Source organism: Anomaloglossus baeobatrachus, chromosome 7 (assembly GCF_048569485.1).
Source record: "Anomaloglossus baeobatrachus isolate aAnoBae1 chromosome 7, aAnoBae1.hap1, whole genome shotgun sequence".
Taxonomy (NCBI): domain Eukaryota; kingdom Metazoa; phylum Chordata; class Amphibia; order Anura; family Aromobatidae; genus Anomaloglossus; species Anomaloglossus baeobatrachus.
Genome location: NC_134359.1, coordinates 198199351 through 198217036, shown reverse-complemented (window position 1 = coordinate 198217036; position 17686 = coordinate 198199351). Strand labels below are relative to the sequence as shown.

The 17686-nt window shown below is 41.0% G+C and overlaps 3 non-coding genes across 3 annotated transcripts; all 3 read right to left on the bottom strand.

The window, feature by feature from the left end:
• Window positions 1–1604: 1604 nt before the first annotated feature.
• TRNAS-GCU (transfer RNA serine (anticodon GCU)) lies at window positions 1605–1686 on the bottom strand. The gene has a single exon. It is a non-coding gene; the product is annotated as a tRNA-Ser (tRNA).
• A 2938-nt stretch (window positions 1687–4624) lies between these two features.
• Window positions 4625–4706, bottom strand: TRNAS-GCU (transfer RNA serine (anticodon GCU)). The gene has a single exon. It is a non-coding gene; the product is annotated as a tRNA-Ser (tRNA).
• Window positions 4707–6357: 1651 nt separating this feature from the next.
• Window positions 6358–6439, bottom strand: TRNAS-GCU (transfer RNA serine (anticodon GCU)). The gene has a single exon. It is a non-coding gene; the product is annotated as a tRNA-Ser (tRNA).
• Window positions 6440–17686: the final 11247 nt, after the last annotated feature.

The window sequence follows — 17686 nt, the reverse complement described above, 5'->3', positions numbered from 1 at the left end:
ACCAGTCCGTGCAATTGAGCTAAAGATTGTGTATCGGCCTCTGGCAAAATGGACCTTATCACATCTCCTACACTGGATAATGTCAAGAGTTAGACTAGCTCAAACCATATCAGAAATGAGCTAATGCTCAGGGTTTTTAATAACAGTATTTTTACTAAAGATTGAATGTCGTGTCTGTATTGAAGCCCTGAAAATTGGTTTATCCCAGATAGCATTTGCATTAGTTTGTCTCTAGACATCAGATGACACTGAAGATCAAATAAGGCCACTCTACCAGAAACTGCTTTACTATCGGTCAGTAGGAAAAGAGGTGCTGTGGCTTAGTTGGTTAAAGTGCCTGTCTAGTAAACAGGAGATCCTGAGTTCGAATCTCAGCAGTGCCTTCTTTTCATAGTCCCGATATAGAAGTTTCGATTTTTAAAGGGCACCTTTCATAGTGAGAGACTAATGTCAAATTTGTCTTTCTCACATCTCTGAGATAGTTGAATGAAGGAATTATAAATATGTGCTCTCTAAGTGCTCAGAAGGAAGAAGATGTCATGCGATGTAGGATGGCACCAAGCATGCCAAATAAAAACAGTGGTTTTCTTTTGCCAGATTGAAATGCTTCCATGCGCATCTCTCCCTGCTAGAAAAGTTTGATAGCAGTCTTCTTGAACAGTGAAAGGGCAAGAAAACAACAAGAACAAAGATGGAAGTCAAAACCATGCATAAACAGCTCAATCCATAGACTGTATTGTTAATGCATCACCTGAACTTCACAGCCAACTTCTCTGCCCAAAAACGTAGAAACCAGACCATAAGATCTGAAGAGCATTTTGATGAGTCTTTGCTTTTTCACTGAAGATTTTAAGTTGGCCTCTAACGGAGTGGGCCTTATCTCTTCTCCTTCATTGTCTGGTGTCTGGAGTTGGACTAAGGCAATCCTTACCAGTCATAAACCAATGCTCAATCTGGCAAAATAAAACCCACCGTTTTTATTTGGCATGCTTGGTGCCATCCTACATCGCATGACATCTTCTTCCTTCTGAGCACTTAGACAGCATGAAATGCTTCCATGCGTATCTCTCCCTGCTAGAAAAGTTTGATAGCAGCCTTCTTGAACAGTGAAAGGGCAAGAAAACAACAAGAACAAAGATGGAAGTAAAAACCATGCATAAACAGCTCAATCCATAGACTGTATTGTTAATGCATCACCTGAACTTCACAGCCAATTTCTCTGCCCAAAAACGTAGAAACCAGACCATAAGATCTGAAGAGCATTTTGATGAGTCTTTGCTTTTTCACTGAAGATTTTAAGTTGGCCTCTAACGGAGTGGGCCTTATCTCTTCTCCTTCATTGTCTGGTGTCTGGAGTTGGACTAAGGCAATCCTTACCAGTCATAAACCAATGCTCAATCTGGCAAAATAAAACCCAACGTTTTTATTTGGCATGCCTGATGCAATCCTACATCGGATGACGTCTTCTCTTTTATATGCACTTAGACAGCACAGATTTATGAATCCTTCATTGCACTATCTCAGAGATTTGAGAAGGTCAAATATCCACCACCTGGGTTCTAAATGGAAACTAAGCTTTTCAACACGGAAGAAGGAGATTAAACCGACGAGGATGGGATTCGAACCCATGCATGCAGAGCACAATGGATTAGCAGTCCATCGCCTTAACCACTCGGCCACCTCGTCTACATGACAAACCTGAAATCAGGTGATATGATCTGATGAGGATTTTGACTAGTCCGTGCAATTGAGCTAAAGATTGTGTATCGGCCTCTGGCAAAATGGACCTTATCACATCTCCTACACTGGATAATGTCAAGAGGTAGACTAGCTCAAACCATATCAGAAATGAGCTAATGCTCAGGGTTTTTAATAACAGTATTTTTACTGAAGATTGAATGTCGTGTCTGTATTGAAGCCCTGAAAATTGGTTTATCCCAGATAGCATTTGCATTAGTTTGTCTCTAGACATCAGATGACACTGAAGATCAGATAAGGCCACTCTACCAGAAGCTGCTTTACTATCGGTCAGTAGGAAAAGAGGTGCTGTGGCATAGTTGGTTAAAGTGCCTGTCTAGTAAACAGGAGATCCTGAGTTCGAATCTCAGCAGTGCCTTCTTTTCATAGTCCCGATATAGAAGTTTCGATTTTTAAAGGGCACCTTTCATAGTGAGAGACTAATGTCAAATTTGTCTTTCTCACATCTCTGAGATAGTTGAATGAAGGAATTATAAATATGTGCTGTCTAAGTGCTCAGAAGGAAGAAGATGTCATGCGATGTAGGATGGCACCAAGCATGCCAAATAAAAACAGTGGTTTTCTTTTGCCAGATTGAAATGCTTCCATGCGCATCTCTCCCTGCTAGAAAAGTTTGATAGCAGTCTTCTTGAACAGTGAAAGGGCAAGAAAACAACAAGAACAAAGATGGAAGTCAAAACCATGCATAAACAGCTCAATCCATAGACTGTATTGTTAATGCATCACCTGAACTTCACAGCCAACTTCTCTGCCCAAAAACGTAGAAACCAGACCATAAGATCTGAAGAGCATTTTGATGAGTCTTTGCTTTTTCACTGAAGATTTTAAGTTGGCCTCTAACGGAGTGGGCCTTATCTCTTCTCCTTCATTGTCTGGTGTCTGGAGTTGGACTAAGGCAATCCTTACCAGTCATAAACCAATGCTCAATCTGGCAAAATAAAACCCACCGTTTTTATTTGGCATGCCTGATGCAATCCTACATCTGATGACGTCTTCTCTTTTATATGCACTTAGACAGCACAGATTTATGAATCCTTCATTGCACTATCTCAGAGATTTGAGAAGGTCAAATATCCACCACCTGGGTTCTAAATGGAAACTAAGCTTTTCAACACGGAAGAAGGAGATTAAACCGACGATGATGGGATTCGAACCCATGCATGCAGAGCACAATGGATTAGCAGTCCATCGCCTTAACCACTCGGCCACCTCGTCTACATGACAAACCTGAAATCAGGTGATATGATCTGATGAGGATTTTGACTAGTCTGTGCAATTGAGCTAAAGATTGTGTATCGGCCTCTGGCAAAATGGACCTTATCACATCTCCTACACTGGATAATGTCAAGAGGTAGACTAGCTCAAACCATATCAGAAATGAGCTAATGCTCAGGGTTTTTAATAACAGTATTTTTACTGAAGATTGAATGTCGTGTCTGTATTGAAGCCCTGAAAATTGGTTTATCCCAGATAGCATTTGCATTAGTTTGTCTCTAGACATCAGATGACACTGAAGATCAGATAAGGCCACTCTACCAGAAGCTGCTTTACTATCGGTCAGTAGGAAAAGAGGTGCTGTGGCTTAGTTGGTTAAAGTGCCTGTCTAGTAAACAGGAGATCCTGAGTTCGAATCTCAGCAGTGCCTTCTTTTCATAGTCCCGATATAGAAGTTTCGATTTTTAAAGGGCACCTTTCATAGTGAGAGACTAATGTCAAATTTGTCTTTCTCACATCTCTGAGATAGTTGAATGAAGGAATTATAAATATGTGCTGTCTAAGTGCTCAGAAGGAAGAAGATGTCATGCGATGTAGGATGGCACCAAGCATGCCAAATAAAAACAGTGGTTTTCTTTTGCCAGATTGAAATGCTTCCATGCGCATCTCTCCCTGCTAGAAAAGTTTGATAGCAGTCTTCTTGAACAGTGAAAGGGCAAGAAAACAACAAGAACAAAGATGGAAGTCAAAACCATGCATAAACAGCTCAATCCATAGACTGTATTGTTAATGCATCACCTGAACTTCACAGCCAACTTCTCTGCCCAAAAACGTAGAAACCAGACCATAAGATCTGAAGAGCATTTTGATGAGTCTTTGCTTTTTCACTGAAGATTTTAAGTTGGCCTCTAACGGAGTGGGCCTTATCTCTTCTCCTTCATTGTCTGGTGTCTGGAGTTGGACTAAGGCAATCCTTACCAGTCATAAACCAATGCTCAATCTGGCAAAATAAAACCCACCGTTTTTATTTGGCATGCTTGGTGCCATCCTACATCGCATGACATCTTCTTCCTTCTGAGCACTTAGACAGCATGAAATGCTTCCATGCGTATCTCTCCCTGCTAGAAAAGTTTGATAGCAGCCTTCTTGAACAGTGAAAGGGCAAGAAAACAACAAGAACAAAGATGGAAGTAAAAACCATGCATAAACAGCTCAATCCATAGACTGTATTGTTAATGCATCACCTGAACTTCACAGCCAATTTCTCTGCCCAAAAACGTAGAAACCAGACCATAAGATCTGAAGAGCATTTTGATGAGTCTTTGCTTTTTCACTGAAGATTTTAAGTTGGCCTCTAACGGAGTGGGCCTTATCTCTTCTCCTTCATTGTCTGGTGTCTGGAGTTGGACTAAGGCAATCCTTACCAGTCATAAACCAATGCTCAATCTGGCAAAATAAAACCCAACGTTTTTATTTGGCATGCCTGATGCAATCCTACATCGGATGACGTCTTCTCTTTTATATGCACTTAGACAGCACAGATTTATGAATCCTTCATTGCACTATCTCAGAGATTTGAGAAGGTCAAATATCCACCACCTGGGTTCTAAATGGAAACTAAGCTTTTCAACACGGAAGAAGGAGATTAAACCGACGAGGATGGGATTCGAACCCATGCATGCAGAGCACAATGGATTAGCAGTCCATCGCCTTAACCACTCGGCCACCTCGTCTACATGACAAGCCTGAAATCAGGTGATATGATCTGATGAGGATTTTGACCAGTCCGTGCAATTGAGCTAAAGATTGTGTATCGGCCTCTGGCAAAATGGACCTTATCACATCTCCTACACTGGATAATGTCAAGAGTTAGACTAGCTCAAACCATATCAGAAATGAGCTAATGCTCAGGGTTTTTAATAACAGTATTTTTACTAAAGATTGAATGTCGTGTCTGTATTGAAGCCCTGAAAATTGGTTTATCCCAGATAGCATTTGCATTAGTTTGTCTCTAGACATCAGATGACACTGAAGATCAAATAAGGCCACTCTACCAGAAACTGCTTTACTATCGGTCAGTAGGAAAAGAGGTGCTGTGGCTTAGTTGGTTAAAGTGCCTGTCTAGTAAACAGGAGATCCTGAGTTCGAATCTCAGCAGTGCCTTCTTTTCATAGTCCCGATATAGAAGTTTCGATTTTTAAAGGGCACCTTTCATAGTGAGAGACTAATGTCAAATTTGTCTTTCTCACATCTCTGAGATAGTTGAATGAAGGAATTATAAATATGTGCTCTCTAAGTGCTCAGAAGGAAGAAGATGTCATGCGATGTAGGATGGCACCAAGCATGCCAAATAAAAACAGTGGTTTTCTTTTGCCAGATTGAAATGCTTCCATGCGCATCTCTCCCTGCTAGAAAAGTTTGATAGCAGTCTTCTTGAACAGTGAAAGGGCAAGAAAACAACAAGAACAAAGATGGAAGTCAAAACCATGCATAAACAGCTCAATCCATAGACTGTATTGTTAATGCATCACCTGAACTTCACAGCCAACTTCTCTGCCCAAAAACGTAGAAACCAAACCATAGGATCTGAAGAGCATTTTGATGAGTCTTTGCTTTTTCACTGAAGATTTTAAGTTGGCCTCTAACGGAGTGGGCCTTATCTCTTCTCCTTCATTGTCTGGTGTCTGGAGTTGGACTAAGGCAATCCTTACCAGTCATAAACCAATGCTCAATCTGGCAAAATAAAACCCACCGTTTTTATTTGGCATGCTTGGTGCCATCCTACATCGCATGACATCTTCTTCCTTCTGAGCACTTAGACAGCATGAAATGCTTCCATGCGTATCTCTCCCTGCTAGAAAAGTTTGATAGCAGTCTTCTTGAACAGTGAAAGGGCAAGAAAACAACAAGAACAAAGATGGAAGTAAAAACCATGCATAAACAGCTCAATCCATAGACTGTATTGTTAATGCATCACCTGAACTTCACAGCCAATTTCTCTGCCCAAAAACGTAGAAACCAGACCATAAGATCTGAAGAGCATTTTGTTGAGTCTTTGCTTTTTCACTGAAGATTTTAAGTTGGCCTCTAACGGAGTGGGCCTTATCTCTTCTCCTTCCCTGTCTGGTGTCTGGAGTTGGACTAAGGCAATCCTTACCAGTCATAAACCAATGCTCAATCTGGCAAAATAAAACCCACCGTTTTTATTTGGCATGCCTGATGCAATCCTACATCGGATGACGTCTTCTCTTTTATATGCACTTAGACAGCACAGATTTATGAATCCTTCATTGCACTATCTCAGAGATTTGAGAAGGTCAAATATCCACCACCTGGGTTCTAAATGGAAACTAAGCTTTTCAACACGGAAGAAGGAGATTAAACCGACGAGGATGGGATTCGAACCCATGCATGCAGAGCACAATGGATTAGCAGTCCATCGCCTTAACCACTCGGCCACCTCGTCTACATGACAAACCTGAAATCAGGTGATATGATCTGATGAGGATTTTGACTAGTCTGTGCAATTGAGCTAAAGATTGTGTATCGGCCTCTGGCAAAATGGACCTTATCACATCTCCTACACTGGATAATGTCAAGAGGTAGACTAGCTCAAACCATATCAGAAATGAGCTAATGCTCAGGGTTTTTAATAACAGTATTTTTACTGAAGATTGAATGTCGTGTCTGTATTGAAGCCTGAAAATTGGTTTATCCCAGATAGCATTTGCATTAGTTTGTCTCTAGACATCAGATGACACTGAAGATCAGATAAGGCCACTCTACCAGAAGCTGCTTTACTATCGGTCAGTAGGAAAAGAGGTGCTGTGGCTTAGTTGGTTAAAGTGCCTGTCTAGTAAACAGGAGATCCTGAGTTCGAATCTCAGCAGTGCCTTCTTTTCATAGTCCCGATATAGAAGTTTCGATTTTTAAAGGGCAGCTTTCATAGTGAGAGACTAATGTCAAATTTGTCTTTCTCACATCTCTGAGATAGTTGAATGAAGGAATTATAAATATGTGCTGTCTAAGTGCTCAGAAGGAAGAAGATGTCATGCGATGTAGGATGGCACCAAGCATGCCAAATAAAAACAGTGGTTTTCTTTTGCCAGATTGAAATGCTTCCATGCGCATCTCTCCCTGCTAGAAAAGTTTGATAGCAGTCTTCTTGAACAGTGAAAGGGCAAGAAAACAACAAGAACAAAGATGGAAGTCAAAACCATGCATAAACAGCTCAATCCATAGACTGTATTGTTAATGCATCACCTGAACTTCACAGCCAACTTCTCTGCCCAAAAACGTAGAAACCAGACCATAAGATCTGAAGAGCATTTTGATGAGTCTTTGCTTTTTCACTGAAGATTTTAAGTTGGCCTCTAACGGAGTGGGCCTTATCTCTTCTCCTTCATTGTCTGGTGTCTGGAGTTGGACTAAGGCAATCCTTACCAGTCATAAACCAATGCTCAATCTGGCAAAATAAAACCCACCGTTTTTATTTGGCATGCTTGGTGCCATCCTACATCGCATGACATCTTCTTCCTTCTGAGCACTTAGACAGCATGAAATGCTTCCATGCGTATCTCTCCCTGCTAGAAAAGTTTGATAGCAGTCTTCTTGAACAGTGAAAGGGCAAGAAAACAACAAGAACAAAGATGGAAGTAAAAACCATGCATAAACAGCTCAATCCATAGACTGTATTGTTAATGCATCACCTGAACTTCACAGCCAATTTCTCTGCCCAAAAACGTAGAAACCAGACCATAAGATCTGAAGAGCATTTTGTTGAGTCTTTGCTTTTTCACTGAAGATTTTAAGTTGGCCTCTAACGGAGTGGGCCTTATCTCTTCTCCTTCCCTGTCTGGTGTCTGGAGTTGGACTAAGGCAATCCTTACCAGTCATAAACCAATGCTCAATCTGGCAAAATAAAACCCACCGTTTTTATTTGGCATGCCTGATGCAATCCTACATCGGATGACGTCTTCTCTTTTATATGCACTTAGACAGCACAGATTTATGAATCCTTAATTGCACTATCTCAGAGATTTGAGAAGGTCAAATATCCACCACCTGGGTTCTAAATGGAAACTAAGCTTTTCAACACAGAAGAAGGAGATTAAACCGACGATGATGTGATTCGAACCCATGCATGCAGAGCACAATGGATTAGCAGTCCATCGCCTTAACCACTCGGCCACCTCGTCTACATGACAAACCTGAAATCAGGTGATATGATCTGATGAGGATTTTGACTAGTCTGTGCAATTGAGCTAAAGATTGTGTATCGGCCTCTGGCAAAATGGACCTTATCACATCTCCTACACTGGATAATGTCAAGAGGTAGACTAGCTCAAACCATATCAGAAATGAGCTAATGCTCAGGGTTTTTAATAACAGTATTTTTACTGAAGATTGAATGTCGTGTCTGTATTGAAGCCCTGAAAATTGGTTTATCCCAGATAGCATTTGCATTAGTTTGTCTCTAGACATCAGATGACACTGAAGATCAGATAAGGCCACTCTACCAGAAGCTGCTTTACTATCGGTCAGTAGGAAAAGAGGTGCTGTGGCTTAGTTGGTTAAAGTGCCTGTCTAGTAAACAGGAGATCCTGAGTTCGAATCTCAGCAGTGCCTTCTTTTCATAGTCCCGATATAGAAGTTTCGATTTTTAAAGGGCAGCTTTCATAGTGAGAGACTAATGTCAAATTTGTCTTTCTCACATCTCTGAGATAGTTGAATGAAGGAATTATAAATATGTGCTGTCTAAGTGCTCAGAAGGAAGAAGATGTCATGCGATGTAGGATGGCACCAAGCATGCCAAATAAAAACAGTGGTTTTCTTTTGCCAGATTGAAATGCTTCCATGCGCATCTCTCCCTGCTAGAAAAGTTTGATAGCAGTCTTCTTGAACAGTGAAAGGGCAAGAAAACAACAAGAACAAAGATGGAAGTCAAAACCATGCATAAACAGCTCAATCCATAGACTGTATTGTTAATGCATCACCTGAACTTCACAGCCAACTTCTCTGCCCAAAAACGTAGAAACCAGACCATAAGATCTGAAGAGCATTTTGATGAGTCTTTGCTTTTTCACTGAAGATTTTAAGTTGGCCTCTAACGGAGTGGGCCTTATCTCTTCTCCTTCATTGTCTGGTGTCTGGAGTTGGACTAAGGCAATCCTTACCAGTCATAAACCAATGCTCAATCTGGCAAAATAAAACCCACCGTTTTTATTTGGCATGCTTGGTGCCATCCTACATCGCATGACATCTTCTTCCTTCTGAGCACTTAGACAGCATGAAATGCTTCCATGCGTATCTCTCCCTGCTAGAAAAGTTTGATAGCAGTCTTCTTGAACAGTGAAAGGGCAAGAAAACAACAAGAACAAAGATGGAAGTAAAAACCATGCATAAACAGCTCAATCCATAGACTGTATTGTTAATGCATCACCTGAACTTCACAGCCAATTTCTCTGCCCAAAAACGTAGAAACCAGACCATAAGATCTGAAGAGCATTTTGTTGAGTCTTTGCTTTTTCACTGAAGATTTTAAGTTGGCCTCTAACGGAGTGGGCCTTATCTCTTCTCCTTCCCTGTCTGGTGTCTGGAGTTGGACTAAGGCAATCCTTACCAGTCATAAACCAATGCTCAATCTGGCAAAATAAAACCCACCGTTTTTATTTGGCATGCCTGATGCAATCCTACATCGGATGACGTCTTCTCTTTTATATGCACTTAGACAGCACAGATTTATGAATCCTTAATTGCACTATCTCAGAGATTTGAGAAGGTCAAATATCCACCACCTGGGTTCTAAATGGAAACTAAGCTTTTCAACACAGAAGAAGGAGATTAAACCGACGATGATGTGATTCGAACCCATGCATGCAGAGCACAATGGATTAGCAGTCCATCGCCTTAACCACTCGGCCACCTCGTCTACATGACAAACCTGAAATCAGGTGATATGATCTGATGAGGATTTTGACTAGTCTGTGCAATTGAGCTAAAGATTGTGTATCGGCCTCTGGCAAAATGGACCTTATCACATCTCCTACACTGGATAATGTCAAGAGGTAGACTAGCTCAAACCATATCAGAAATGAGCTAATGCTCAGGGTTTTTAATAACAGTATTTTTACTGAAGATTGAATGTCGTGTCTGTATTGAAGCCCTGAAAATTGGTTTATCCCAGATAGCATTTGCATTAGTTTGTCTCTAGACATCAGATGACACTGAAGATCAGATAAGGCCACTCTACCAGAAGCTGCTTTACTATCGGTCAGTAGGAAAAGAGGTGCTGTGGCTTAGTTGGTTAAAGTGCCTGTCTAGTAAACAGGAGATCCTGAGTTCGAATCTCAGCAGTGCCTTCTTTTCATAGTCCCGATATAGAAGTTTCGATTTTTAAAGGGCACCTTTCATAGTGAGAGACTAATGTCAGATTTGTCTTTCTCACATCTCTGAGATAGTTGAATGAAGGAATTATAAATATGTGCTGTCTAAGTGCTCAGAAGGAAGAAGATGTCATGCGATGTAGGATGGCACCAAGCATGCCAAATAAAAACAGTGGTTTTCTTTTGCCAGATTGAAATGCTTCCATGCGCATCTCTCCCTGCTAGAAAAGTTTGATAGCAGTCTTCTTGAACAGTGAAAGGGCAAGAAAACAACAAGAACAAAGATGGAAGTCAAAACCATGCATAAACAGCTCAATCCATAGACTGTATTGTTAATGCATCACCTGAACTTCACAGCCAACTTCTCTGCCCAAAAACGTAGAAACCAGACCATAAGATCTGAAGAGCATTTTGATGAGTCTTTGCTTTTTCACTGAAGATTTTAAGTTGGCCTCTAACGGAGTGGGCCTTATCTCTTCTCCTTCATTGTCTGGTGTCTGGAGTTGGACTAAGGCAATCCTTACCAGTCATAAACCAATGCTCAATCTGGCAAAATAAAACCCACCGTTTTTATTTGGCATGCTTGGTGCCATCCTACATCGCATGACATCTTCTTCCTTCTGAGCACTTAGACAGCATGAAATGCTTCCATGCGTATCTCTCCCTGCTAGAAAAGTTTGATAGCAGTCTTCTTGAACAGTGAAAGGGCAAGAAAACAACAAGAACAAAGATGGAAGTAAAAACCATGCATAAACAGCTCAATCCATAGACTGTATTGTTAATGCATCACCTGAACTTCACAGCCAATTTCTCTGCCCAAAAACGTAGAAACCAGACCATAAGATCTGAAGAGCATTTTGTTGAGTCTTTGCTTTTTCACTGAAGATTTTAAGTTGGCCTCTAACGGAGTGGGCCTTATCTCTTCTCCTTCCCTGTCTGGTGTCTGGAGTTGGACTAAGGCAATCCTTACCAGTCATAAACCAATGCTCAATCTGGCAAAATAAAACCCACCGTTTTTATTTGGCATGCCTGATGCAATCCTACATCGGATGACGTCTTCTCTTTTATATGCACTTAGACAGCACAGATTTATGAATCCTTAATTGCACTATCTCAGAGATTTGAGAAGGTCAAATATCCACCACCTGGGTTCTAAATGGAAACTAAGCTTTTCAACACAGAAGAAGGAGATTAAACCGACGATGATGTGATTCGAACCCATGCATGCAGAGCACAATGGATTAGCAGTCCATCGCCTTAACCACTCGGCCACCTCGTCTACATGACAAACCTGAAATCAGGTGATATGATCTGATGAGGATTTTGACTAGTCTGTGCAATTGAGCTAAAGATTGTGTATCGGCCTCTGGCAAAATGGACCTTATCACATCTCCTACACTGGATAATGTCAAGAGGTAGACTAGCTCAAACCATATCAGAAATGAGCTAATGCTCAGGGTTTTTAATAACAGTATTTTTACTGAAGATTGAATGTCGTGTCTGTATTGAAGCCCTGAAAATTGGTTTATCCCAGATAGCATTTGCATTAGTTTGTCTCTAGACATCAGATGACACTGAAGATCAGATAAGGCCACTCTACCAGAAGCTGCTTTACTATCGGTCAGTAGGAAAAGAGGTGCTGTGGCTTAGTTGGTTAAAGTGCCTGTCTAGTAAACAGGAGATCCTGAGTTCGAATCTCAGCAGTGCCTTCTTTTCATAGTCCCGATATAGAAGTTTCGATTTTTAAAGGGCACCTTTCATAGTGAGAGACTAATGTCAGATTTGTCTTTCTCACATCTCTGAGATAGTTGAATGAAGGAATTATAAATATGTGCTGTCTAAGTGCTCAGAAGGAAGAAGATGTCATGCGATGTAGGATGGCACCAAGCATGCCAAATAAAAACAGTGGTTTTCTTTTGCCAGATTGAAATGCTTCCATGCGCATCTCTCCCTGCTAGAAAAGTTTGATAGCAGTCTTCTTGAACAGTGAAAGGGCAAGAAAACAACAAGAACAAAGATGGAAGTCAAAACCATGCATAAACAGCTCAATCCATAGACTGTATTGTTAATGCATCACCTGAACTTCACAGCCAACTTCTCTGCCCAAAAACGTAGAAACCAGACCATAAGATCTGAAGAGCATTTTGATGAGTCTTTGCTTTTTCACTGAAGATTTTAAGTTGGCCTCTAACGGAGTGGGCCTTATCTCTTCTCCTTCATTGTCTGGTGTCTGGAGTTGGACTAAGGCAATCCTTACCAGTCATAAACCAATGCTCAATCTGGCAAAATAAAACCCACCGTTTTTATTTGGCATGCCTGATGCAATCCTACATCGGATGACGTCTTCTCTTTTATATGCACTTAGACAGCACAGATTTATGAATCCGTCATTGCACTATCTCAGAGATTTGAGAAGGTCAAATATCCACCACCTGGGTTCTAAATGGAAACTAAGCTTTTCAACACGGAAGAAGGAGATTAAACCGACGATGATGGGATTCGAACCCATGCATGCAGAGCACAATGGATTAGCAGTCCATCGCCTTAACCACTCGGCCACCTCGTCTACATGACAAACCTGAAATCAGGTGATATGATCTGATGAGGATTTTGACTAGTCTGTGCAATTGAGCTAAAGATTGTGTATCGGCCTCTGGCAAAATGGACCTTATCACATCTCCTACATTGGATAATGTCAAGAGGTAGACTAGCTCAAACCATATCAGAAATGAGCTAATGCTCAGGGTTTTTAATAACAGTATTTTTACTGAAGATTGAATGTCGTGTCTGTATTGAAGCCCTGAAAATTGGTTTATCCCAGATAGCATTTGCATTAGTTTGTCTCTAGACATCAGATGACACTGAAGATCAGATAAGGCCACTCTACCAGAAGCTGCTTTACTATCGGTCAGTAGGAAAAGAGGTGCTGTGGCTTAGTTGGTTAAAGTGCCTGTCTAGTAAACAGGAGATCCTGAGTTCGAATCTCAGCAGTGCCTTCTTTTCATAGTCCCGATATAGAAGTTTCGATTTTTAAAGGGCACCTTTCATAGTGAGAGACTAATGTCAGATTTGTCTTTCTCACATCTCTGAGATAGTTGAATGAAGGAATTATAAATATGTGCTGTCTAAGTGCTCAGAAGGAAGAAGATGTCATGCGATGTAGGATGGCACCAAGCATGCCAAATAAAAACAGTGGTTTTCTTTTGCCAGATTGAAATGCTTCCATGCGCATCTCTCCCTGCTAGAAAAGTTTGATAGCAGTCTTCTTGAACAGTGAAAGGGCAAGAAAACAACAAGAACAAAGATGGAAGTCAAAACCATGCATAAACAGCTCAATCCATAGACTGTATTGTTAATGCATCACCTGAACTTCACAGCCAACTTCTCTGCCCAAAAACGTAGAAACCAGACCATAAGATCTGAAGAGCATTTTGATGAGTCTTTGCTTTTTCACTGAAGATTTTAAGTTGGCCTCTAACGGAGTGGGCCTTATCTCTTCTCCTTCATTGTCTGGTGTCTGGAGTTGGACTAAGGCAATCCTTACCAGTCATAAACCAATGCTCAATCTGGCAAAATAAAACCCACCGTTTTTATTTGGCATGCCTGATGCAATCCTACATCGGATGACGTCTTCTCTTTTATATGCACTTAGACAGCACAGATTTATGAATCCTTCATTGCACTATCTCAGAGATTTGAGAAGGTCAAATATCCACCACCTGGGTTCCAAATGGAAACTAAGCTTTTCAACACGGAAGAAGGAGATTAAACCGACGATGATGGGATTCGAACCCATGCATGCAGAGCACAATGGATTAGCAGTCCATCGCCTTAACCACTCGGCCACCTCGTCTACATGACAAACCTGAAATCAGGTGATATGATCTGATGAGGATTTTGACTAGTCTGTGCAATTGAGCTAAAGATTGTGTATCGGCCTCTGGCAAAATGGACCTTATCACATCTCCTACACTGGATAATGTCAAGAGGTAGACTAGCTCAAACCATATCAGAAATGAGCTAATGCTCAGGGTTTTTAATAACAGTATTTTTACTGAAGATTGAATGTCGTGTCTGTATTGAAGCCCTGAAAATTGGTTTATCCCAGATAGCATTTGCATTAGTTTGTCTCTAGACATCAGATGACACTGAAGATCAGATAAGGCCACTCTACCAGAAGCTGCTTTACTATCGGTCAGTAGGAAAAGAGGTGCTGTGGCTTAGTTGGTTAAAGTGCCTGTCTAGTAAACAGGAGATCCTGAGTTCGAATCTCAGCAGTGCCTTCTTTTCATAGTCCCGATATAGAAGTTTCGATTTTTAAAGGGCACCTTTCATAGTGAGAGACTAATGTCAGATTTGTCTTTCTCACATCTCTGAGATAGTTGAATGAAGGAATTATAAATATGTGCTGTCTAAGTGCTCAGAAGGAAGAAGATGTCATGCGATGTAGGATGGCACCAAGCATGCCAAATAAAAACAGTGGTTTTCTTTTGCCAGATTGAAATGCTTCCATGCGCATCTCTCCCTGCTAGAAAAGTTTGATAGCAGTCTTCTTGAACAGTGAAAGGGCAAGAAAACAACAAGAACAAAGATGGAAGTCAAAACCATGCATAAACAGCTCAATCCATAGACTGTATTGTTAATGCATCACCTGAACTTCACAGCCAACTTCTCTGCCCAAAAACGTAGAAACCAGACCATAAGATCTGAAGAGCATTTTGATGAGTCTTTGCTTTTTCACTGAAGATTTTAAGTTGGCCTCTAACGGAGTGGGCCTTATCTCTTCTCCTTCATTGTCTGGTGTCTGGAGTTGGACTAAGGCAATCCTTACCAGTCATAAACCAATGCTCAATCTGGCAAAATAAAACCCACCGTTTTTATTTGGCATGCCTGATGCAATCCTACATCGGATGACGTCTTCTCTTTTATATGCACTTAGACAGCACAGATTTATGAATCCTTCATTGCACTATCTCAGAGATTTGAGAAGGTCAAATATCCACCACCTGGGTTCCAAATGGAAACTAAGCTTTTCAACACGGAAGAAGGAGATTAAACCGACGATGATGGGATTCGAACCCATGCATGCAGAGCACAATGGATTAGCAGTCCATCGCCTTAACCACTCGGCCACCTCGTCTACATGACAAACCTGAAATCAGGTGATATGATCTGATGAGGATTTTGACTAGTCTGTGCAATTGAGCTAAAGATTGTGTATCGGCCTCTGGCAAAATGGACCTTATCACATCTCCTACACTGGATAATGTCAAGAGGTAGACTAGCTCAAACCATATCAGAAATGAGCTAATGCTCAGGGTTTTTAATAACAGTATTTTTACTGAAGATTGAATGTCGTGTCTGTATTGAAGCCCTGAAAATTGGTTTATCCCAGATAGCATTTGCATTAGTTTGTCTCTAGACATCAGATGACACTGAAGATCAGATAAGGCCACTCTACCAGAAGCTGCTTTACTATCGGTCAGTAGGAAAAGAGGTGCTGTGGCTTAGTTGGTTAAAGTGCCTGTCTAGTAAACAGGAGATCCTGAGTTCGAATCTCAGCAGTGCCTTCTTTTCATAGTCCCGATATAGAAGTTTCGATTTTTAAAGGGCACCTTTCATAGTGAGAGACTAATGTCAGATTTGTCTTTCTCACATCTCTGAGATAGTTGAATGAAGGAATTATAAATATGTGCTGTCTAAGTGCTCAGAAGGAAGAAGATGTCATGCGATGTAGGATGGCACCAAGCATGCCAAATAAAAACAGTGGTTTTCTTTTGCCAGATTGAAATGCTTCCATGCGCATCTCTCCCTGCTAGAAAAGTTTGATAGCAGTCTTCTTGAACAGTGAAAGGGCAAGAAAACAACAAGAACAAAGATGGAAGTCAAAACCATGCATAAACAGCTCAATCCATAGACTGTATTGTTAATGCATCACCTGAACTTCACAGCCAACTTCTCTGCCCAAAAACGTAGAAACCAGACCATAAGATCTGAAGAGCATTTTGATGAGTCTTTGCTTTTTCACTGAAGATTTTAAGTTGGCCTCTAACGGAGTGGGCCTTATCTCTTCTCCTTCATTGTCTGGTGTCTGGAGTTGGACTAAGGCAATCCTTACCAGTCATAAACCAATGCTCAATCTGGCAAAATAAAACCCACCGTTTTTATTTGGCATGCCTGATGCAATCCTACATCGGATGACGTCTTCTCTTTTATATGCACTTAGACAGCACAGATTTATGAATCCTTCATTGCACTATCTCAGAGATTTGAGAAGGTCAAATATCCACCACCTGGGTTCCAAATGGAAACTAAGCTTTTCAACACGGAAGAAGGAGATTAAACCGACGATGATGGGATTCGAACCCATGCATGCAGAGCACAATGGATTAGCAGTCCATCGCCTTAACCACTCGGCCACCTCGTCTACATGACAAACCTGAAATCAGGTGATATGATCTGATGAGGATTTTGACTAGTCTGTGCAATTGAGCTAAAGATTGTGTATCGGCCTCTGGCAAAATGGACCTTATCACATCTCCTACACTGGATAATGTCAAGAGGTAGACTAGCTCAAACCATATCAGAAATGAGCTAATGCTCAGGGTTTTTAATAACAGTATTTTTACTGAAGATTGAATGTCGTGTCTGTATTGAAGCCCTGAAAATTGGTTTATCCCAGATAGCATTTGCATTAGTTTGTCTCTAGACATCAGATGACACTGAAGATCAGATAAGGCCACTCTACCAGAAGCTGCTTTACTATCGGTCAGTAGGAAAAGAGGTGCTGTGGCTTAGTTGGTTAAAGTGCCTGTCTAGTAAACAGGAGATCCTGAGTTCGAATCTCAGCAGTGCCTTCTTTTCATAGTCCCGATATAGAAGTTTCGATTTTTAAAGGGCACCTTTCATAGTGAGAGACTAATGTCAGATTTGTCTTTCTCACATCTCTGAGATAGTTGAATGAAGGAATTATAAATATGTGCTGTCTAAGTGCTCAGAAGGAAGAAGATGTCATGCGATGTAGGATGGCACCAAGCATGCCAAATAAAAACAGTGGTTTTCTTTTGCCAGATTGAAATGCTTCCATGCGCATCTCTCCCTGCTAGAAAAGTTTGATAGCAGTCTTCTTGAACAGTGAAAGGGCAAGAAAACAACAAGAACAAAGATGGAAGTCAAAACCATGCATAAACAGCTCAATCCATAGACTGTATTGTTAATGCATCACCTGAACTTCACAGCCAACTTCTCTGCCCAAAAACGTAGAAACCAGACCATAAGATCTGAAGAGCATTTTGATGAGTCTTTGCTTTTTCACTGAAGATTTTAAG